Genomic DNA, 23,088 nt, shown 5'->3' on the forward strand with positions numbered 1-23,088 from the left:
GTCAGTGTTCAGGGACGCAATGAAGGGAGGTTTCGAGTTGTGTTTTGGGTTCTTATGGGCGAGGAGAGGAAGAAGGAGAGTCTGGATCCTTGATGAAAAGTTTGGCAACTCTCGCAAAAAAAATCTATCTAATCTAAGGACTATGATTCTGTTAAAGGGAGCAACACAACAAAAAGACGTCTCGAGAAAATCAGAACAAGATACGAAAGAAACCTCAATTGTGTAATACTTGCATATACAGCAAGCGTGTTACAAAGAAAAGTACACACACAGGGAACCCCATCAGGTTCTAGATGGCGACCACTCGCTTGGCAACAAGAGTTTCTGCGGTTCTCGGTTATTTGGGCCTCGGGTTTAGATGAAGGGAGGAGATGGGCGTGATTGACGGTTTCCCTTCGCAACAGGCTCGGCCCCATTAATCGGTGCAGCATCCGGGGGATTGCGGCTGGCAACATCCTCAACGGCGCCTGGCCCCGCCTTTCCCCTTGCTGACGTCAAGGGCTCATCCGGGGCACCCGCTGTGATTGACAGTCCCCATAGCAACGCGCTCCGTCCGCCGCCATTTTGTTGTTAAGAGGAGAGAGAAGAGAGAGAAAAAAATTTTTTCAGGGCTTTCCCGCCTCGGAAATTTTTTTTTATCCGCGGGGAGGGGGTATTTTTTTTTGTCTCTCAACTCTACCTTTCTCACCTTAGCCCCTCTTTATCCCTCACTCACCCACTCCCTCCTTACCACCACCTTCCCTAACCTCCTCCTCCTCCGTTCTGATTTTTTTTCCCTCCTCCCTCGAAGGCGAGATCGGGAGATTCGGAGAGCGGGAGGAGAAAGTTGAATGGTCGGTGCGGCCGGAGAAGTCGGTCTGGCGAGCGGCGCAAGGAGGTGTAAAGCGGGTTTGAAAAAAGGCGGCGCCGAGGAGGTGTTTGCTGTTGCGCAGGTTTGTAGTGCGCGCCATTTTGTGAAATAAAAAAAGAGAGGGGGAAAAGACCGAGTGAGAGGAGGAAAGGTGGGGAGGGGGCTGGTCACAGGCACAGTTTGATCCTGAAGAGTCACTCACATCGAGGGGACAGCAGGCAGCTCGGGGGAGGCGGGGGTTGAGGCGATTCTGAATTCTCACACTTGAGATTTATTTATTATTTTCTTTCACACCATCTCCTTCATTCCTCTCCCCTCCCTTCCCCGTAACACCGCCCCTCGCCCAGAAAGGAGGGGACAGTAAACCCAAGCGGCGGCAGCGGCTTCTCAGCAACGAGAGCGGCCTGGGTGACAGAGGGAGGGAGAGAGATAGAAGAGAAATCGGGGAGAGGTTTGTCTTGACTTTCGTTCTAATTCATCAGCCACTTAATTCTATGTTCTCACCCCCCCCCCCCCCAGCGGCCTGACACTTATTTAAGACGTTGTTATAATTTGGTTGGCGGTCTCTTCTTAAAACAGTGTTATTAACATAAGGAGCTGAGAGAGGAAGATGGACTCTTTTTGACAGTGTTACTGCGCTGAACGTGTTAAAGTATATGTTGCATATCCGAGTGTCAGCCACAGGGCACAGCAATTTAGCAGGAATTAGAAACGTTAAGCATGTCATTTTCATCTGTGTATGACAGTTGTGCTATTTCAGTGATCTGGAGAAATTTTGTTAAGGCATGTAGCGTTTGTTTAGCCAGTACATGATGCACAATTCATGTCAGCATTGATACCCAGTCTTTAGTTAGACAGTGTGGTTTCCTTTTATTTTCCTTTGCTTTTGTCACATACAAGTAAAAGAAGATTGTTCTTTTGCAACATTGTGATTCGGATGGTGCCTGCCAACAAAACATGTTGGACTGTAACACATGCAATGCAAAGCCAAACACAGCAAATATTCTGAAAAAACGTTATTTATTTAAAAATGTTCTTTCTATGCAAAGAGTGGATAGACATTAAACTTTCAGATCTGAGTAGTACCATTCTTCTTGAACTGCTTTTCTAGCCGCAAAGCGCGAGATTTTTAATTCTAAAAACTGCAGTTGTTAAATTTTGTGCCGAATAAAACAAAACTTTAACCTGAAATGTGCAGGTGTCCAGTCCAATGCCCAATGTTAAACATATCAAATTGTGGCATTGCACTAATTTGCAGTGTGTTACTAAACTGGTACATCTAACAGCAGTCCAGAACATCGGTGAACAAATTAATGACAATTATGTGAGTGGCTTGATGAATATTTTGAGAACACAATGTAGACTAAGTTGTATGTTATTTTGGTCAAGTAAAAAGAGTTTTATTTAGATTGTATTGCCAGTGTCATCCTCAATAAATGAAATGTCAGTTGCCCCTAATTACGTTTTGGGGTTAAACTTTTTATCATCCAATGCAGATTTAGGCCTGGATCTTCAACGAGTTTCTGTTGATCTCAGTAAAGGGATCCTTCCAAAAATATCTTTGACATCGCTTTGTTTTCAATACTTAGACTTCAGAAAAATATTCTGTACCAAACTGATACTTTGACTTCACCATAAAATATCAGTTGGTCTGATTGGAATTTAGTTGTTTAGTCATGTGGTATTTTAAAGCCTGTAGAGTTGAAATACTGGGGCAAAAGTTCAGTTTTTGTGACAAGATCTATATAGGAAAAAGAAGTGTATTGTTGATTGAATTCTTTGAGCTTTCCAACTAATATCCAAATAAGTCCAGTAAAAATCTGCTCCAGGCTCTGTATGCTGTTCAGGTACTTTGGTATTTTGATTTCTGACTTGTATTTTATACATGTGATTGTGCCAGATTTAGTCATTGCATAACACTCACCTAAATCATAGATGTGTGTGTTCAGCGCCATTCCAAAGACCTAAGCAGGTAATCTTGGTTGTTGGATTAGTGCTTGTGCCCTGCTCTGTTTTGGATGTGACAAGAAGTCAAGACCCTGTTTGTTCTCTCAAATGATTGTTACAGATCCCATGCTACTTCAAGGAAGACTAGGCACTTTGCCAGATCTCCTGACCATCGATTATGCATCAACCAGTATTGTAAACAATGGTATGGTGCATCATTTCATTGCTAATTAAGGGATCTAGCTGTGTAAATTAGCTGCCAAATTTTTCTGCAACACTGCTGTTTTAAAGCAGTGTGACATTGACTTTGTGGAAGTATGACGTAAGAATATGATTGCAGTATAATTTGATTTAGAGAGTTCAAAACATAGGCTGGTAAAAGTTCATTTTTTATAAATTAATCAGTTTATTCTGATTTTAAAAGCCGCAGGAGAGATATATTTACTATACAAATATGGTAGTTTGTGTTCCTGAAAGTGAAGTTCATATATGTTAACTGTGTTCCAGGTTCTGCTTTCCTGTTGGTCTTCTTACCGACCTTCATTGCTCCCTTTTCATCTATATCTGAATTTAAGGAACTTTTTTTTCTGATAAAGTCCCTCCATGAGCTTGATTCTCCTGAGCCCAACAACCAGATTGGGTACTTGTCCCTTATCCTTGCTCTAAACACCCAGTTCTAACACTGTACCCTTTCATCTCAGCACGAAATACCCATTTCTGCCGCTGCATTCTGGAAGGCTGTTGTTACACTGCCTTTCTCCCCTCTTTTTGAAAGCCATTCACAATTAGATTTTTATCACCTCTATTCCTTCAGGTCTGGTATTTGATGGGAAGCAAGTTTTTTCGTGAGTTATGTACTTTCGAGCATAATGTTATTCTGGTTGTACTAATCTGGCTACAGTATGACAGATATTTGATGGAGATGAGTGCATAATCAGTATATGTAGTTGAAAAAGTAGCTTACAGTGGTTTGAGTTCAGGAGAGTTTGTTTTTCTTTTCGAGGTGCTTCAGTGATTTGTTAATATAAAATTTTCAAATATAAAAATGTTGCCAGATTGCAGAAGTACACGTGCTTATTGTTCTTGCGAGAGAAATGTGTGTTTGGCAGATTTCTACTAAGACAACACTTTAAAAGCAAAATTGACTGTAATTCTGTATTCAGAAAAATGTCAATGTATTAATTTGTGTCTTTCATTCAAAGCATTCAGTTTTAAATCATTGCTCAGTGCAAAAAATTGCATTTGTAATAAAAATATGAAGTGTCATTCACTATAATATGCGAAAATGATGTACATGTCATCTTCCTAAAATGCCAAGACTTAAAAAAGCTGAAGCCGGCTGGATTGTCATGACCATCTTGTCATGTTTTCCTTATGTGAGTCAGCAGGAGTGATTGCGTCATGGGGCTATGACGTGAGAGTGGGATGTGAATGAGAGACACTAATTTGAATTTGACCAGATCATGGTGAATTTTGTTCCGTTTTTTTCACCTTTGAATCAGAAATCTGCAGCACAGGACAGAGGGCATTTGGCACATTGTGTCTTTGCTGGCACTTTGAAAGAGAAGTTGTGCTGAGTTCCAAACCACTGTTATTTTTCTGCAGCTGCCGCGTCAAGTACCTGCCCATCTCCCTCTTAAAGATATTTATAAATTCACCTTCCATTACCTTTGCAGGTACAGTGCCAATTCTGAAGATAGTTCTCCCAATTACCCCTCTAAGTATTTTGCTTCCTCCATTATCTTGCCTCTTTGAGGGTGATGCAACATTACCAAAAGGAGTGATAATTGTTAATTTTTATTCCATCATTAACATCATTAAAAATTAGAGGCTTCATTTATTCACTCACCGCATTGAAGATGATTTAGATTAGCTTACTTTTTTCCCGACAGTATTATTTCTTTCTTAGCTTTTCTTTCTTAAGTCTTATTATTTTATACTGTGAAATCTGCAGATGTATTGTGTTGGCCATTTGAACTTTCCCATTTTGGAAGGCGATATGTAAAAGCACAGAACAACATGCTACGCGACAGGAAAGCTTGTATTTGGAGATACCTGGATGACCTTGTGCAAAAATCATGATGTTAATGCACAGGTGTACAGCAAGCGATTAAAGAAGAAAATGGCTTGTTAGCTGCTGATGCAAAGAGATTTGCACAGGACAGTAAAGAATCCTTGTTGTGGCTGCAGGTGCTCTGACAGATCTGGCCTCCTTACTGATGGAAGGATTTAGTTGAAGTAAAACAAATTTGCAGATGTTTGAAATGTGAAACAAAAACCAGAAAGTGCTGGAGAAATTTAGCAGGTCTGGTAGCATCGATAGAGAGAGGAAAAACAGCCTTAATGGATTGAGTTGAAGCAATAACTCAATTTCTGTGCTCACCTATGAGGCCAGACCTGCTGAGTTTACCCAGCAGTCTGCTTGTGTCAAAGAATTTACGTGCTTAGGAGACACTACAAGGAACATTCATTCGGTCGATTCCTTGGATAAGAGGATTGTATAATGTTAAGAAATTTAACCAACACTGCTTATGTTCCATGGAAAGTAAAACATTAATGTAATCTAGTTTAAACGTACAATCTTATGAAGCTTTTCAGGATAGATGCTGAAAATGCTTTTTTCAGTTGGGGAATCTAGAATCCACGGACTCATTAGTCTCATTAACTAAATGTTGGCTGTCGGAATTGAGGTGAGAAATATTTTCAAAATAGTGACTGTTTGGAATTCATTACTGGAAAGATCTATCAAAACCTTATCTACAAGATCCTTAAATTTAGGAGCTATTGCCCATTGAGTTTACTCCATCATTCATTGAGATCATGGCTGCTGATGTGATAATCCTCAACTTCCCTTTCAGGCTTTTTTCCCCCCTATAACCCATGGTTCCATTATGATTAAGAATCTGTCTGACTCAGTCTTCAATGTTCTTAATTACACAGCCTCAACAGTCTTCTGTGGTGAAGAATTCCAGAGACTTTCTAACGTTTGAAGAAATTCTCTTCATCTGTGTTTTAAATATGGAACTTCTTTTTCTGTGATCATGCTGACTGGCCCTGAACTCTTTCATAAGAGAAACGATCATTTCCCATCCATCTTGTCAAGCTCTTGAATCTTGGATGTTTTAGTAAGATTACTTGATTCTTATATATTCCAGTGAGAACAGGGCCAACCTACTCAGCCTCTCCTCCTACACAGTACTTCTATAGCTGTTATCAGTGAGTGAAACTTCTCTTAACTACCTCTAATGTCAGCGTATCCATCTTCTGCGGTCTTTCTGCTGTTAAGTAATATTCAGGTTCTCTATTCCTGCCAAAATGTATAACCTCACATTTTGTGATATTAATTCTAAGTTTTTGCCCAGTTAATCTATCAGTATTTTTCTCCAGATCTTGTGTCATCCTTGTCACTTGCCTTTCTATCTGCTTTTGTCATTGGTATAGTGTATTCACTTTTCTCATCCAAGTAATTTGTATATATTGTTAATATTCACCAAAACACTGATCTCTGTGGCACTGCATGGGGTACAGGTTGCCATCCTATAAGTATGCCCTCATACCAACACTGTCTTTTATTAGTTAGCCAATTCTCTATCCGTGATAATGTGCTGCCCCAACACAGTAGGCTCATATTTTGTTAAATGGCCCTGCATATGGACCTTAAGAAAGCCTCTGAAAATTCACTTATATGCATTCACTGCTTCTTCTTTATCCAGCCTGTTTGTTACGCCTCAAAGAATTCTAGTACATTTGTTCGAAATCACTTCTCTCTCACAAACCTCTGCCAGTTCTGTTTAATCTATTTCTAAATGGTCTGCTGTTACATTCTTCATAGTCGACTAACATTTTCTCAATAACGGATGTTAAGTGACTGATAGCTGTTTGTTTGACTGCTTTCCTTTTTAAATGAAAGTTTTTAAAATCTGTGGGACTTTTCCAGAATCCATGTATAACCAGACCTACTTTCTTTAATATCCTGATACGCATTTTATAAGGTGTAGGTGGCCTTTAACTTGATTAGTTGCATAGCAGTTTTTTTCTAGTGATAGTCTTTATTTTCTTTCCTCCTTCTGCCCCCTAATCATTGAGTAACTTTGGAATGGTTGTGTTTTCTGCTGTGAAGATTGATGCAAAGTACTGATTAACTCTTCTGAGGTTTCCTGGTTCCCCGTTATTATTTCTCCAGAACTGCTCTGTAAGGGGTCTTTGTTCGCTTTGGCTCCCCTCATGCTTTTTACACATATGAAGAAGCTCTTGCTATTCTGTCTTGATATCACTAGCTAGTTTACCCTAAGTGTTTATTTTTCCTTTTTTTTTGATTTCTTGGTGGTAGTTTGTTACCCAATCCTGTAGCTTTCCACAAATCTTTGCCATATTTTAAGTTTTTTTTTTCTTTCAGTTTACTGTTATGACATGAAAAGAGAGCGAAGCAGAAGTAACCCATTCACCTCATCAAGTGTGGTCTACCGTTCGGTAAGGTTATGGCTGATTGTCTGAACTTCTGCTTTCCAGCCTTTACCCAGTAACCTGACAGTCTTACTGATTATAAATTTATCCATCTTAGCCTTGAATGAGCTTTAAATGACCCAGGCTCAACAGCGATTTCATGGTAGAGAAAGCCGTAGGTTCTCCATCATCCAAGAGAAGAAATTCCTCCTCCTCTCCGTCTTACATATGTGGTCCCTTATTCTGAGATTATGCTGTTTTTGTCCCAGATTCCCCTACCGTAGAACCAATCTTTCTGAATGTGCCCTGTCAAGTTCCCTAAGAATTTTGCATGTGTCAATATGTTTGCCCTTTATTTTTCTATATTCTTAAAAAGTACAGGCCCAATATGCAGAAGGCCTCAAGATGGTCCCTCCATGTCTGGTATCAGCGTCACAGATCATCTTTGGGCTGCCTCCAATACCAGTGCATCTTTACTTGGATTAGCTGTGACCTTGCTAAAGCCATGTACAGTTTTAGCAAAATCTCCCTATTATATCCCAGTTCCTTTGAAATAATGGCCAACATTCCATTTGCTTTTCTTACTGCTGCTGAGCTTGAATACTAGTTTTTTTGAGATTCATGGGCAAGGACTCTGAAATCACTCTATTCTGTAGCATTTTGCAATTTTTCTCTGTTTAAGTATTGTTCACGTCTTTTCCTACCAAAATGCCATAACCAGTTGTTTTCCCACAGTATAGTCCATCTGCCAAGTTTTTTCCCACTTTCTGAACTTTCCCATCTCCTTCTGCACTTTGCATCTGATGACCTCACACTAGCTTTCTGACCTGCTTTTGTTATCTGCAAACATGTCTATAAATATGTTCACTTTTCATCACTCCATGTCGCTAATGTGTATTGTAAATAATTGTGGCCCTCACATTGATCCCTGTGACATACCACAAGTTAAGGCTCCCCTTGAAAATGCCCCCTTACCTTAACTGGCTTCTATTATCCTTCACTTTCCTGGTTAACCATAGTTGTCTTAAACCCTCTTTAAAATCTCCTTCCACACTGGAAGTTATATTTGCAGTGAGCCATGGACTATATTTGTAAAATATCTGCTTTTGTCTCTCAGCTACCTTTACTGCTAAATTTGATTTTTAATGAGAGGGGATTTAATAGAGACATACAAGATGATCAGAGGATTAGATAGGGTGGACAGTGAGAGTTTTTTTCTGAGCACGATGACTTTAGCTTGTACAAGGGGGCATAATTACAAATTGAGGGGTGATAGATTTAGGGCAGATGTCAGAGGCAGGTTCTTTACTCAGAGTGTGGTAAGGGCGTGGAATGCCCTGCCTGCCAATGTAGTTAACTCAGCCACATGAGGGGCATTTAAGGAGTCCTTGGATAAGCATATGGATAATGATGGGATTGTGTAGGGGGGAGGGGCTTTGATTAATTCACAGGTCGGCGCAACATCGAGGGCCGAAGGTCCTGTTCTGCGCTGTATTGTTCTATGTTCTAAGTGGCTTAACCAAGCTGTATGTGGAACCAAAAAAAAGTCATTGTTTAAGTGGGGGAGGTCTTAAGAATTTAAACCTAATCTTGAGTGGAGCATCATTTAGAATTTTGTAGACAATTGGATGTAATCCTTAACCCTTGTGTTACATGAATAACTTGTGATTTGTTCCTTCTGTCATTTATGGTGTAATGCTATTCTTTTGAATTTCACTACACCATACTTCAATATCAACATCTCGACAAAAAGTGATATTTTGCATTGTTAACTAAATTGCCTCAATGATAAAACATGCCTATTAATGTGTATATTACATTTATTTTAATTTTGTCGTAAATATTTAATCACATCTCACTATTTGTAAGATGATCATACACATTCAATTAATTTTACATTTTATTGCTGAAGACTTGCTGATCCTATATTTATTTTTGAGAGTGAAATAAAGATTGTGGGATGGAGATGAGGCATTAACAGTTTCGTAAAACAATGAGTCTGATTTGAACTTTTGCAGTTACTGCTTCAAGTAGCTTCTTGAAGCAGTGTAAGTAATTAATGATTATGCTTTGCCTTATGATGTAAGGTTTGTTGAGAGTAGGATGTCATTTGGGTGTAATGATGGCAAAATAATAGGCAACATTTATTTGTGGACAATCTGCAAAATTGTAATTTTGGATAATCTATACATATATTTTATTAGGAGAGAACAATTTGATTTGCATAAAGCTCAGTTTAATGTTGGCTGGAAGAGTTTCAAGGTACAGCAGGAAATGAAATACATTGCATAACTACCACTAGAGGAAAAAGTGCTTTGGAAACTAATGGGGCCCAAGTCCACTAGACCTGATGGGATGCACACTAAGATATTAAAGATGTAGCTACAGAGATTGTGGATGCATGGGCAGTAATCTTAGAGGAATCCTTAAATTCTGGTAAAATTGCATTGATTTTCAAAAACTGACTATATAACATTTTTATTTAAAGAAAAGGGGACAGAAAACAGCTAACAATAGGTCACTTAGTCATTATTGAAAAAATGTTAGTTGTTTGTAAAAGATGTAAAAGCATATCATTTTGAAAAGGATGATTAAGCCGAATTTGCATGGCTTCATGAAAGGGGGCAGTGTTGAGTAACAAATGTGCTCGAATTCTTTTGAGGTAGTTACAAACAGGAGAGATAAAGGAGAAGCAGTGAATGTAATATAATTGGATTTTCAGAAGCTTTGATATGGCCTACACACAAGGCTATTTAATAAGATGTGAGCCCAAAACTTTGAGGATAATATGTTGGCATGGATAGAGAATTGGCTAACTGTTAGAAGACAATGTTGGGATAAGGGGGGTATTTATAGGATGGCAATCTGTGCCTAGCGGAGTGCCACAAAAGTCAGTGCTGTGGTTAGTGTTGACAATATATATAAAGATTCCGAGAGTCATAGAGCCACAGAGTCATAAGCACAGAAACATCCCTTCAGCCCAAATCATCCGTGCTGACCAAGTTTCCTGAACTGAACTAGTCTTATTTGCCTGTGATTAACCCATATCTCTCTCAACATTTCCTGTCCCTGCCGCTGTCCAAATGTCTTTTAAATGTTGTAATTGTACCTGCCTCTGCTTCTTTGTCTGGCAGCTCATTCTACCTTCTGTGTGGAAAAGGTTGCTTTTAATTCATTCCCCTCTGACCTTAAACCTGTGCCTTCTAGTTTTGGATTCCCTATCCTGGGAACAAGACCTTGGTCATTCCCCTTATCTGTGCCCCTCATGATTTTATGAACTCATATAGGATTCATCCCATAGCCCCATATTCTCTAGGGGAATAAAGTCCAAGCCTGTGCAGCCTCTCCATGTAATTTGGATCTTTCATTCTGAGTAGCATCTTTGTCAATCTTTATTGCACCTTTCCAGTTAATGACATGTTTCCTGTAGCAAGGCGACTTGAGTTACATGCAGTACTTCACATGTGACCTTGCCTATATCTTGTATGTTGTAACATGATGTCCCAACCTTTGCGCTGTGTGCTCTGATTGGTGAAAGCAAGCATACCAAATGCCTCCTCCACTACCGTGTCAACCTGTTCTGCCACTTTGAAGGAACTATGTACCGGCACTCTCCAGTGCCTTACCACTAACTGTGCAAGTCCTGCGCTGCAATGTCTTAACCAAAATTTTGATTTGATTTATTCGTTTCAGTACATGACAAAACGTGAAAAGTGTCATTCTAGTTGCTATCCAGACAAATTATACCTTGCTTAACTACATTGGGGTAATAGAACAGAATGCAGAGTATTGTGTTACAGGTACAGGGAAGATGCAAAGAAAAATACGAGAAGGCCATTCATCAGTCTGGTAATGGCGGAGAAGAAACTGTTCTTGAATATGGTGGTGTTTGGTTTCGAACTTTTGCATCTTCTGCCTCGTGGAAGAGAGTATAACTGGAGTGGGAGGGATATTTGATTATGTTGGCTGCTTTTCTAAGGCAGCGGGAGTTGTAAATGAGTCACTGGAAGGAATAGCGGTTTACATGGGCAGGGCTGGGTTCACAACTCTGTAATTTCTTAAAGCCTTGGGCAGAGCAGTTGCCATACCAAATTGTCATGCATCCAGATAGGGCACTTTCTACGGTGAATTTCTAAAAATCGCCAAGAGTCATTGTGGATGTACCAAATTCCTTTTAGCCTTCTGAAAAAGTAGAGGCATTAATGTGCTTTGCCGAGTTTAGTGTCAATGTGGTTAGACCAGAACAGAATGTTTGTGCCATTCACTTCTAGGAGTTTGAACCTCTTGACCACCTCCATCTCAAGCTCCCATCTGCCATTCTTTGGTCCACTTATCCAGATTCTGTTGTGCTCTTGGATAACCTTCACTGTCAGCTATGCCACCGATTTTTTTGCTTCCTATATTTTCGTCCAAATCCTTCGTAGAAATGACAAACAAAAGTGGACTCAGCACTGATCCATGCAGCACATCGCTGGCCACAAACCTGTAGACGGAACAAATACCTTCTGCCTCCTGCCGTCAAGCCAGTTTTGTATGCAGTTGTCATGCTTTCCCTGATCCCATGTGATGTAACCTTACTAATCAGTTTACCACGCAAAACTTTGTCAAAGGCTTTCCTGAGGTCTGTGTGGACAATGTCTACCGCTGTGCCTTCGTCTGTCTTCTTGGTCACTTCTTCAAAAAAAAACTCAATCAAATTTGAGACATAATTTCCCACAGACAAAACCATGATGACTATCCCTAATCAATCTTGCCTTTCACAGTAAATGTAGAACCTGTTTCTCAGAATCCCTTCCAACAACCTACCCGCCACTGATGTTAGGCTGACCAATCTTTTCCTTGCAGTCTTCCTAAAGTAAAGGCACAACATTCGCCACCCTCCAATCTTCCAGCACCTCACTCATGGTTGTCGATGATACAAACATCTCTGCTAGGGGAGCCGCAATTTCTTCCCTAGCTTCCTACAATGCCCTGGGACACTTATGATCAGGTCCCAGGGATTGATCTGCCTTTTTGCAACTGTGTAATTTAGGTTGAGATGCAAAGCTTTTATGTTGTGTAAAATTGAATCAAATGGTGGAGGGTTTGGGATGGGGTAGGAAGAAAGAACAAAAATGGTCATTAAATGACAAATGGCATGACATAGGACAAAGACAGGAAGATGATGAGACAAGCATTGAAATAAAATGTGTGTATCCAGTAACAGCATTTAGCAGCAAAACCTCTTCCCTCCTTTGTCCACACACCACATGACTTTGAACACATTTTCAAATCTCCTGTTAACGTTCTTTTTGAGGAGAGCAACTTCCACTTTTCCATTCTCTGCATAAATGATGCTCCTCATCCCTGGAACCATTCTCTCCAAAGCTACCACATTTTGCCTAAAATGTAATATGCAGAATTAAACACCTTACTCCAGCAGACACAAAACCTTTGTTTAACAAAATCAGTCATAATTCCCAGGCTGTTCTGTCTCTGTCTCTCTTTATGGTAGGTAAGAGAGAATGTCATGAAAGAATTGAAATTTGCAAAATAAGAATTTTAAGCTTGAATTGGAGAACTGAGTTGGTTGGCTTTGACAATGGCACCACAAACCCAAGGAGGGTAGAGGACCTTGAAGCCTCCTTGAAAAAGTACCCAACAATACCTGGGAAATCCTGGCTGAAGACCACCCCTAAGTAGAGGGAAAGCAACTGGGAAAGATCTGTATAGTTCGAATCTCATCACTAACAGCATCCTCTGATAAAGCATTGGAGAACCTGGGCATGGTACCCTCATTTGCTCAACCACTGTCTGTCTGATCTGTGACAGAGACTGCAGGTCATGCATGATCTTCAATTACCCAATAACTCAAATTTAGGGTTTAAACAAGTGATCCTTGATCACCAGGGACTGCCCAAGAGTGCAAGGACTATCCTGATTAACAAACAAGAACTATTGTGGATAAAGCATAGGTTCACTGAGCAGAACTTCTCAGAACATGGGCATGGGAGGGTACCTAGAACATCAATGGAACAGTTGCTTTGTAACATTAATGCAAGCTTCAGCAGCAATATGCATTGCCTACCTCTTGCCCTAGTTGAGTGTTAGAGATGAAAGGCTTTTGCATCAAGGAAGAGAAATAATTGGAAGCTCAGGATTAATAAAAAAAAAATCAGCATTTGGAATTGTGTGGTCCAGCCCAAGATGGTGAATAGGAAGAATCCGTATCGCATTCAACTTTTAATTGGGGAGACTGTGGCTGGTCCTAGACTTGATGAGCAGTCTAGCAACAGAGGTAGTGGACGTTTCAATGGAATTGGTACAGATGTAGTGACAGCTATAATTAATCGATGGATGTTATGGCATTTGACCCAGATATTTGGATGCTGTTCCCAAGGCGCAATATGTAGATGAGGAAGAGCAGCGGATCAAGGATACATCTTGAAGACTGTGAGGCAGGGATGCTCAGAAATGAACAGTTCTGGAAGAGAAGAGTAGCCTTTACTGGAAACCCCTCAGTGACATCTGGAAAATAACTGAAATTGTTTTAAGGACGATCCTGTTGAGTTGGATAAAGGGAAATAAGCTGGTGGAGGATCTCACATTGTGTGTCAAAGGTTGCATAAACTTGAGAGAGGATGTTACAAAGGCATTTTATATTTAACATAGCTTGGCAGACAAAGGTTTTGAAGGATTGTAGAAAAGAATTTAATTTAGGTTTTGTGGACAAACATGGACTGTTTTCTTAAACTGAGATTATTGCAAGCTCACTGTGGACAGTGGCAGTCTATTTTTTTGGGAGCAAAAGAAAAGCAAGATCCCTGAGAAAGAAATGATTGGTGATTGTTTCCTTTTTCATAGATCTAGCTGTTTGTGAACAGTGACTAATTTGGAGATGTACTTTTTTTTAAATCTGGCTAAGTTGGGGAAAGCCAACTAATAATCAGCTGAGTTGGAAGGAACCTAAATAAGAACAAGCCATCCAGCTGATCGGTCTTATTTTTGAACTGAGAACTTGTATCAGTTTAGGTTAAAACCTATTTGTTCTTTTAGAAGATTGACTGAAAGAACATCAGGATAGCTTATACTGGCTTTAAATCCACAGAAATGTCGTTGACTTTTAACTGCAGGATTTCAGAGACAGTCACAAGAAGAATGATTTTATCGTACATCCCAGAGTGGCTAAGGAACATCCAACACTTTATCCCTTTGCCTTCAAGCATAATCCATGGCCTTAAAGGCTTTTTTTTTCAGAAAGCTAATCCCTGCAAAGAAATCTTCTCCATTGCCCTGAAAAACAGATGTGCATGTTTTGTTTGCATGTATGTTTTGGAAATATTTAAAAGGGATAAGCCTTTGTACTTTGATATTACTGATTCTGCATGTGAACCAATTATTGCACCTTTATTCAGTGAATTTCTGGATGAGGAAAGTGAATATGATATACCAGCTTTGTGAATGACAAAAACAAGTTGAAAGGCAAGAATGAAACAAAGATCTGCAGTGAGATATTGATGGGTTAATCAAGTGAGCAAAAAAATTAACAGAAGTAATAGAAAATGTGAGGTTATGAATTTCGGTCAGAAAAATACAGGGGCTGAATATTATTTAAATAGATTGCAGAAAGAGAGGGATTAGGGAGTATTTGTCCACGAATGACCAAAAAAAACTTGCAAAGTTCAAAAGAAATAGGAAAGGCAAATGGGATTTTGGCCTTCCATTCAGAGTGAATGGAGTGTACAGGTAGGGATAAAAATGTCCAAGACGGTTGCCCCGATTATGGCTGGAGTATCGTAAATATTTTTGGCCCATTATTTAAGCCAAAACTGGAGGTAGCTCAGAGACATTTCGCTAGGTTGTCACCACCTGTAGAGGGACTGCCTTTTGAGGAGAAACTGAGATAGTTTGCTCTGTTCTCATTAGGAATCAGAAGAATCTGCTTTGACCTTATTGAAACATGCAAGATTCTTTTGAGGACTTGACAGGTGGAATGTGGAAAGCTTAGCCTCTCAACGATCACACTTAATGAAGAGATGGAAGGGAATGTTTTTCTGAGTGGTCAATTCTGTGCTGTTGAGGTTGGGTTATTGCATTCAGTACTGAGACAGATTTTCAGTCAGTAAGGGAATCAAGGCTTCTAGAGAAAATGCAGGAATGTGAATTGGAGGATTTTCAAGCGTCATGACCGCATTGAGCATAGTTGATGGGCTGAATGCCCACTTCTGCTATATCTTAAAATATCAACTATGTTGTACAAGTACAATGCCTTACGATTCTATTTGTTTACTTGCTATGACTGCTCCTCAACCAGATCATTCACTTAATTACTTTTTAAGAGGCATTTTTTGTCTTCAGGATTTCCCAGATCATTATGTAATTGATGAATTTTGCGTAGTTATACAAACAGACATAGCAACAAATTTTGATACAAGGTCATGCAAGCAGAAAACATGAGGGAAGACTGGATGTTTGTTCAGCATCATGCCTAAAAGTGCAGTGCAGCAAAATCGGTGATGCTTGAATGGTGAATCCACAACTCTGATTTGAAAAAGTCCTAACAACTGAGACATTATGGTCGTTGGTAGTATTTTTAACTTCTCGTCATAAATGAGGAAAGATATCTTTTTTTAAATCAGTTTACAGAACTGTGCCACCATCATGATAAACTTCCTGTGTATCCATTCTTGTACAAGACAGAAGATTTGTTGTCATGATCTGTCATTTGAGTGTGTAGAATTAGCTAAATGTATAAAATCTTCTGTTTATCTTTGGAAACATACAGAATTTTTGCACCTTTATAAAGAAACTTGCACCTCGAAGAGATGGGCATATTTTTATTTGAGGGTACCATGTCATTTGGCATTGGGATACAACTTTTTGTATGAACTGGAGGCAACTGGTAGAAGTGTAGAAAGCCACACTTTTGTGATCTGCCCTGCATTGTTCTATAATGCCGCTATGAAGTGACTTGGAACTTTGAGCCTACGTAATGGTAAAAATGGAACAAGTGGTGGCAAAGTGGTAATGTTGTCCAGGTTAACAGAAACTGGGCTAAGCATGAAATATAAGGTCGTTTCAGGAAGGGTAACCATGAAATTATATCGTCGTTTGTCATTGAAACCACATGGTTGGTTGATGTCTTTTTCATTAAGGATTTAAATCTGCAGTCCTTAGCTTTGGTATACGTGTGGCTCTAAATCCACAGAAATGATATTGACTTTGAATTTGAACTGCAAAGAAATGGTACTAATACATAATATTTAAGTATGAGCTTGGCATCATAATCTATTCAGGGGTTGTGAAGCTCAGTTGGCTGGATGGCTGGTTTGTGGTGCAGAATGACGCCAACAGCCTGGGTTTAGTTCCTGCACAGGCTGAGGTTACTGTGAAAATCCCAAAATCCCACCTTCTTAACCTCAACTGTCGTCTGACCCTCAGATTAAACACTCAAGTCGTGTCTCTCCAATGAGAATTCCAAACTACATCTACTTTAATACACATTACTTTGAAGTAACTTGGCAGGGGTAGAAGCAAAGATGTGCCATTAGCGGGGAGAAACATGCTGCACAATGGTATTGGGGGAGAGAAATTGCACCAAAGTAAATAATAAGTCACCATGCAGGGTCAATGTAACAGGGAATAGACTAAAGTCTAAAATAGGCTTTTAGTGCTTGTATTTGATCCACATGGAGTCGATTAAGTAAGCTTGGTGCACAGATCAAGACAATGTTATGTTCTTGCAGGAATGGAGATTTGGCTGAAAGAAAAACAATCAGTTCTGGAATCATGGGCGTTGAAGGAAAGGAAAGGGGCGGTGTGATAGTTTTGACAAAGGGAAATGTGGTGCTGAGTTGAAGGACTCTGTGTTTGGTTAGATTAAGCAATAGCAGAATATCATTTAATGACTGGGTATCCTCTGTTGTCTCCCACCTAGAGAAAATATTATGGATACGTGTCTTTGCAAGAACATTTTCAGACAGGTGCATCAACTATAAGATAGTTGTCAAGTGAGTGTTGACTACGTCGGTTTGGCTTTGATATAGAGGCCAGATGACGAGGAATTTATGAAGGCATTCAAGCTAAGTTTCTACATTTCCAGCTCCACAAGGAAGGCTGCATTGTTTGATTTGAGAAAATTAAATATGTTATGGTTGTAGTAAATAAGGACTATTGAATTCAAACTTCCACTGCCCTAATGTAATCCCTGAGATCTTCCATGAATTAAAATGGTTGTAAGAAAAATAAATATTGACGGCTAATTATCTCATCACAGGTTGGACAAGATCAAGATTATTTTGGAATAAATGAAACTATCTGCACAAAATTACTATCTTAGCTAAATACATTTAAACCAGGCAAATGAGTCAGTATCATGAAATCTGCGTTTCCTGTTTTGATCATACCTCTTTGATGTGTGCATGAATTGGACATCAAAAGGTTACCCATGTTGGTTTGGCTTTGAAAGACAATGGAGCCAGACTTGGGAATATAGAAGTGGACCATACTTCAATCACTTCTTTTTTTAAGCAGCAGAGCAGCGTAAGAATGATAAACTTGACAACTTGAAAGGCTGACTGCCTTCCCCCTCTCTTTAATTTCGAAGTTAGGTAGAAAACTGAAGTTGGGAAACCAACCCTTTGGTGAGAATTCAAACTTGTAATGTTTGCAACTGCTGATGATGCAAGTCAACAATCAAACGTCACTCTTCCTCACTTTGTCATCCGTCCCAACAGCTATGATATTAGGGCAACCTTTTTTTTTTGGGAGAAAATCATCCTAAAGTCTTTGTCAGCAATAGAAAAGAAAAGAGAAATCCAAAGTATAAATAACAAATTAGGTAGAGGACCAATTTCAGTGGGAAAATAAATGGCCCAGATAGATTGGAATCAAAAGTGGCAGACTGCTATTTGAACCAAACAGTAGCATGTCCTTAAAGAGGAGATGGTTTTTGTCCAGTTTAGAGGAAATGGGTGACCATATTGTGCTCACTGCAGTGCTAGTGTATTCTGGATGATGGAAAAAAGCTAGAGAATAAGAGGAGGCAGAAAAACAAGTGCCTGACCTATGTTGGCTTCATAATGCTAGGTAGAACCAGGCTGCCAGCGGAAATTCAGAGAAGGGTTTTTTTTAAAATAATGAAGCGTACAAAAATGGCAGCTCATGTAAAAAGTAAACAAAGTCTTTTGCTTGCGTTTATTACAGATGATGTCTTTTTATTTTTAAGCTTTTTCAAACCAGACTGAAATTAGAGTACTGTTTTGAAAACCAGAGATTTGAGGATGGATGCAGGCTTTGAATGTGAGGAATTTGATACCTACTGTGAACCACACTTGTCCCAACAACATGCAGATGAACTGGAGTCAGGGGAATAGTTTTCATGTTAGACTGGTTTGTGGAGTAGGGCTCAGTCATTAATGACAAGACCTCTGCTCGCCAACAACTGTGTGATTGTTCGTTGGGTAGTTGAACAGCCTGAGCTGTGAATAAGATAAAGCTTTGTCAGACCGGAAGAGAGACCAGCAGCTGTGCAGCAACCAACAACTCTTGCTGTCTTGTCCCTGCAGTAAGCCACTTTAAACTTGAGACAAACAGCTTAACTGTCCTTGAGATGCTATAAGTTGTAACTTCTAATTAGACAAGTCAGAGACCTTTTATAACTGAACCAGCTATCATGTGCCTCTTGCAAATTAGTGGTAGCATTTGAAAAAAGGAAGGTTGGGGGGAAAAAAGCCTTTGGATTGGCAAGAACTAACTGATCAGATCTTGTGAATGAAGATGGTGGAACTGTGTTTCCAGTTTCTCTCTGTGTTGTTTTTTCCACTGTTCATGTTTTGTATGTCAGAAATTTATAGGGAATTTAGAGTTTTTGTTGTCAAAGTAATTTAATTTTAATTGATCACCAGTCATTTCATTTAGGTGCTTTGTGTATTTCTTTTATTTTGAGCATGCTACCCCAATCAATTGTGACAGTATACATAGCAAAATGTGAATGATTAACCTAAAAAACTCCTTTTAGGATGCACAAAAAAGATTTCTGCATGTCAGCAGGGGGTCAGGCTGAGGTCCTAAATGAAATTTCTGAGGAAGAATATACTGTCCCAGGCCATAGTGGAAGGAGAAGATATTGAGAGTGAATCAAGGACAAATTAATAGAAGGAGGTGATAGAAGTGTGAGGTGTACTTGATCAGTCATTAACACCAGATGAAATGCATTATAGGGTACTCACGAAAGAAATTGCATGCTGGCAAGCATCTTGTAGTTTTCCTCCAAATCAGAGGTGATGCCTGAGGACTATAAATGTTTTGTTACTCAAAAAAAGTGTCAGTTAGTCCAGTAGCAACAGGCAAGCCAGTTGACAGAGCCAACTTTAGTTTATCAAATGCAAATCATGCTTATTAGATCAAGTGGAATTTTTTTTCAATCGATAAGGGAGAACCAGCGCATGTGTTGTATTTGTGATTTTGGTAAGATCCCTCACAAGAGGTTGAGTCAGCAAGGTTTAAAGCAGAAGGGGTAGGGGTGATATATTGAAATGGATTTAGAATTGGTTGACCCTAGCGGGGAAGACAGTGGACCAACAATGGCAGGAGTTTCTGGGTGTAATTGAGGACACAGTACAGAGGTTCATCCCAAAGAAAAGATTAGATTATCCGGGGTGGGATTACGCAGCCATGGCTGACGAAGGAAGTCAGGAAATATACCAGAGAGAAAGAGACAGCCTATAAAGTGGCCAAGAGCACTGGGAAATCAGAAGATTGAGAAGGCTACAAAAACAGGATAACAAAGAGAGCAATAAGGAAGGAGAAGATCAAATATGAAGGTAGGCTAGCTAGTAATATTAGAAATGATAGTAAAAGCTTCTTTCAATACATAAGAAACAAATGAGAGGCAAAAGTAGATATTGGGCCGCTCCAAATTGATGCTAGAAGGCTAGTGATGGGAGATAAAGAAATAGCTGAAGAACTTAATAAGTACTTTGCGCCAGTCTTCACGGTGGAAGACATGAGTAGTATGCCAACAATTAGGGAGAGCCAGGGGGCAGAGTTGAGTATGGTAGGCATTACAAAAGAGAAAGTGCTAGAAAAGCTAAAGGGTCTAAAAATCGATAAATCTCCTGGCCCTGATGGGCTACATCCTAGACTTCTGAGGGAGGTGGCTGAGGAAATAGTGGAGGCTTTGGTCATGATCTTTCAAAAGTCACTGGAGTCAGGGAAAGTCCCAGATGATTGGAAAATTGCTGTTGTAACTCACTTGTTTAAGAAAGGATCAAGGCAAAAGATGGAAAATTATAGGCTGGTTAGCCTAACCTCGGTAGTTGGTAAAATTCTAGAATCCATTGTCAAGGATGAGATTTCTAAATTCCTGGAAGTGTAGGGTCAGATTAAAACAAGTCAGCATGGCTTTAGTAAGGGGAGGTCATGCCTGACAAACCTGTTAGAATTCTTTGAAGAGGTAACAAGTATGTTAGACCAGGGAAACCCAGTAGATGTTATCTATCGACTTCCAAAAGGCCTTTGATACAGTGCCTCACAGGAGGCTGCTGAGCAAGGTGAGGGCCCATGGTGTTCGAGGTGAGCTACTGGCTTGGATTGAGGATTGGCTGTCTGCCAGAAGGCAGAGAGTTGGAATAAAAGGCTCTTTTTCGGAATGGCAACCGGTGACGAGTGGTGTCCCGCAGGGTTCAGTGTTGGGGCCACAGCTGTTCACCTTATATTATTAATGATCTGGATGAAGGGACTGGGGACATTCTGGCGAAGTTTGCCGATGATACGAAGACAGGTGGACAGGCAGGTAGTACTGAGGAGGTGGGGAAGCTGCAGAAAGATTTAGACAGTTTAGGAGAGTGGTCCAGGAAATGGCTGATGAAATTCAACGTGAGTAAATGTGAGGTTTTGCACTTTGGAAAAAAGAATACAGGCATGGACTATTTTCTAAACGGTGAGAAAATTTGCAAATCAGAAGTGCAAAGGGATATGGGAGTGTTGGTCCAGGATTCCCCTAAAGGTTAACTTGCAGGTAGAGTCCGTAATTAAGAAAGCGAATGTAATGTTGTTGTTTATCTCAAGAGGGTTGGAATATAAAAGCATCGATGTGCTTCTGAGGCTTTATAAGGCTCTAGTTAGGCCCCATTTAGAATACTGTGTCCAATTTTTTGGCCGCACACCTCAGGAAGGACATACTAGCCCTAGAGCGTGTCCAGCGGAGATTCACATGGATGATCCCTGGAATGGTAGGTTTAACGTATGATGAACGGCTAAGGATCCTGGGATTGTACTCATTAGAGTTCAGAAGGTTGAGGGGGCATTTAATAGAAATTTACAAGATAATGTATGGTTTAGAAGGGGTGGATGCTAGGGAGTTGTTTCTGTTCGGCGGGGAGACTAGGACCCGTGGGCACAGCCTTAAAATTAGAGGGAGTAAATTTAAAACTGAAATGAGACGACATTTCTTCAGCCAGAGAGTTGTGGGCCTGTGGAATTCATTGCTGTGGAGGCTGTGACGTTGGATGCCTTCAAGGCAGAGATCGACAAATCTTGATCTCAGAAGGAATCTAGGGCTACGGGGAGAGTGCAGGCAAGTAGTATTGAAATGCCCATCAGCCATGATTTAAATGGCGGAGTGGACTTGATGGGCCGAATGGCCTTACTTCCACTCCCATGTCTTATGGTCTTATGGACTCGGAAAAGATAAACATTGGTTCCTGAATAACAGGCAGTGACTAGTGGATTTTACCAGGATCAGCGCTTAGGTCCCAGCTGTCCACGATGTGCAAGCAAATAGAAGATTTTCAAATGTCCTGGTAGAACAAAAGCTGGCAGGCTGTTAAGTATAAGGTTAATGTTCAGGGGCTTTGGAATGATTTGCTTCACACACATTGCCACATGTTTTTCCAGATGCAATGCACTGCAGTTGGTTAAATGAGAACCTATATACTTCAGTGTGCAAAACAGAAAGGAGAAGCTTTATTTTACTTGTAATGGGAAATATGGATGCACAGAGGGATGTGGGGTGTAATTCATTGCATTTGTCAGTTGTCAATTGCACAAATTCTAGTTTCCTTTTTGTATTGGTCATTTTCAAGTGGTGATTGGGAAGCATTTAATAATAGAAAAGCAAAATATCCTTAAACATCAATGCCTTCTTGGCATTTGGGGTGGAAATAAATGCTGGTCTAGACCTGTCAGTGATGCCCACATCCCACGAATGATTGATTACATAAAAAGAATTAGTGTCACAAATGTAGTTGAATAAATATGAACATGTAGCCATTGTGGAAGCATGGACAAAAGGAGATCAAAGCTGACAGCTAAATATTCTGAGATGTGACTTTTCAAAAGGGCAGGCAAGAAGCAAGGGGTGGTTAGATATGATGAAGAGTCTAGGCCCGAAACGTCAGCTTTTGTGCTCTTGAGATGCTGCTTGGCCTGCTGTGTTCATCCAGCTCCACACTTTGTTACGAGGGTGGTTAGGTAGCTTTGTTTGTATAGATAGTGTGTGTTTGGACAGTTACCTAGAACAATATGCTGTGGATTTGATGTGTAATGGGGTAGCTTTAAGGAATGATATTAACAGTAGAAGATTTTGTAGAAAACCTTCCATAGCATGGTAGAATTTAGCATTTAGTTTGACAAGGGGGAGAGAGGGTTATGAACAACGGTGCTGTGTCTTCACATTACCTTTTTTTAAGGAATAGGGCAGAACTAGCTGAAGTAGAGTGGAAAAGAGTTTCGCAGCAAAGTTAGTTGAGGAACAATGCAGAAAGTATTCAATGGCTCAGAACAAAGTGTTGTAGAGCGGAGGTGCCCCCCCCCGCCCCTTCTGATAACTAAAACCGAAACACCCAGAGAGATGCGCATCACCATAT

The 23,088-nt window shown here is 40.0% G+C and overlaps 1 protein-coding gene across 6 annotated transcripts in view; it reads left to right on the top strand.

Moving 5' to 3' along the window:
* The first annotated feature begins 537 nt into the window (after window positions 1–537).
* The window catches only part of dyrk1aa (dual-specificity tyrosine-(Y)-phosphorylation regulated kinase 1A, a), a 117,661-nt gene continuing 95,110 nt past the window's right edge, over window positions 538–23,088 (top strand). For 4 of the 6 annotated variants that reach the window (XM_048540999.2, XM_048540998.2, XM_048541003.2 and 1 more), the window contains exon 1: window positions 538–932. The gene's annotated coding sequence lies outside the window, so the exon portion shown is untranslated. Of the gene's footprint in view, window positions 933–1,125; window positions 1,302–7,193; window positions 7,268–23,088 lie in introns of those variants that run through there. The other 2 variants (XM_059650154.1, XM_048541002.2) reach the window with 2 other exon arrangements.

This window comes from Stegostoma tigrinum, chromosome 12, assembly GCF_030684315.1.
Source record: "Stegostoma tigrinum isolate sSteTig4 chromosome 12, sSteTig4.hap1, whole genome shotgun sequence".
NCBI lineage: Eukaryota > Metazoa > Chordata > Chondrichthyes > Orectolobiformes > Stegostomatidae > Stegostoma > Stegostoma tigrinum.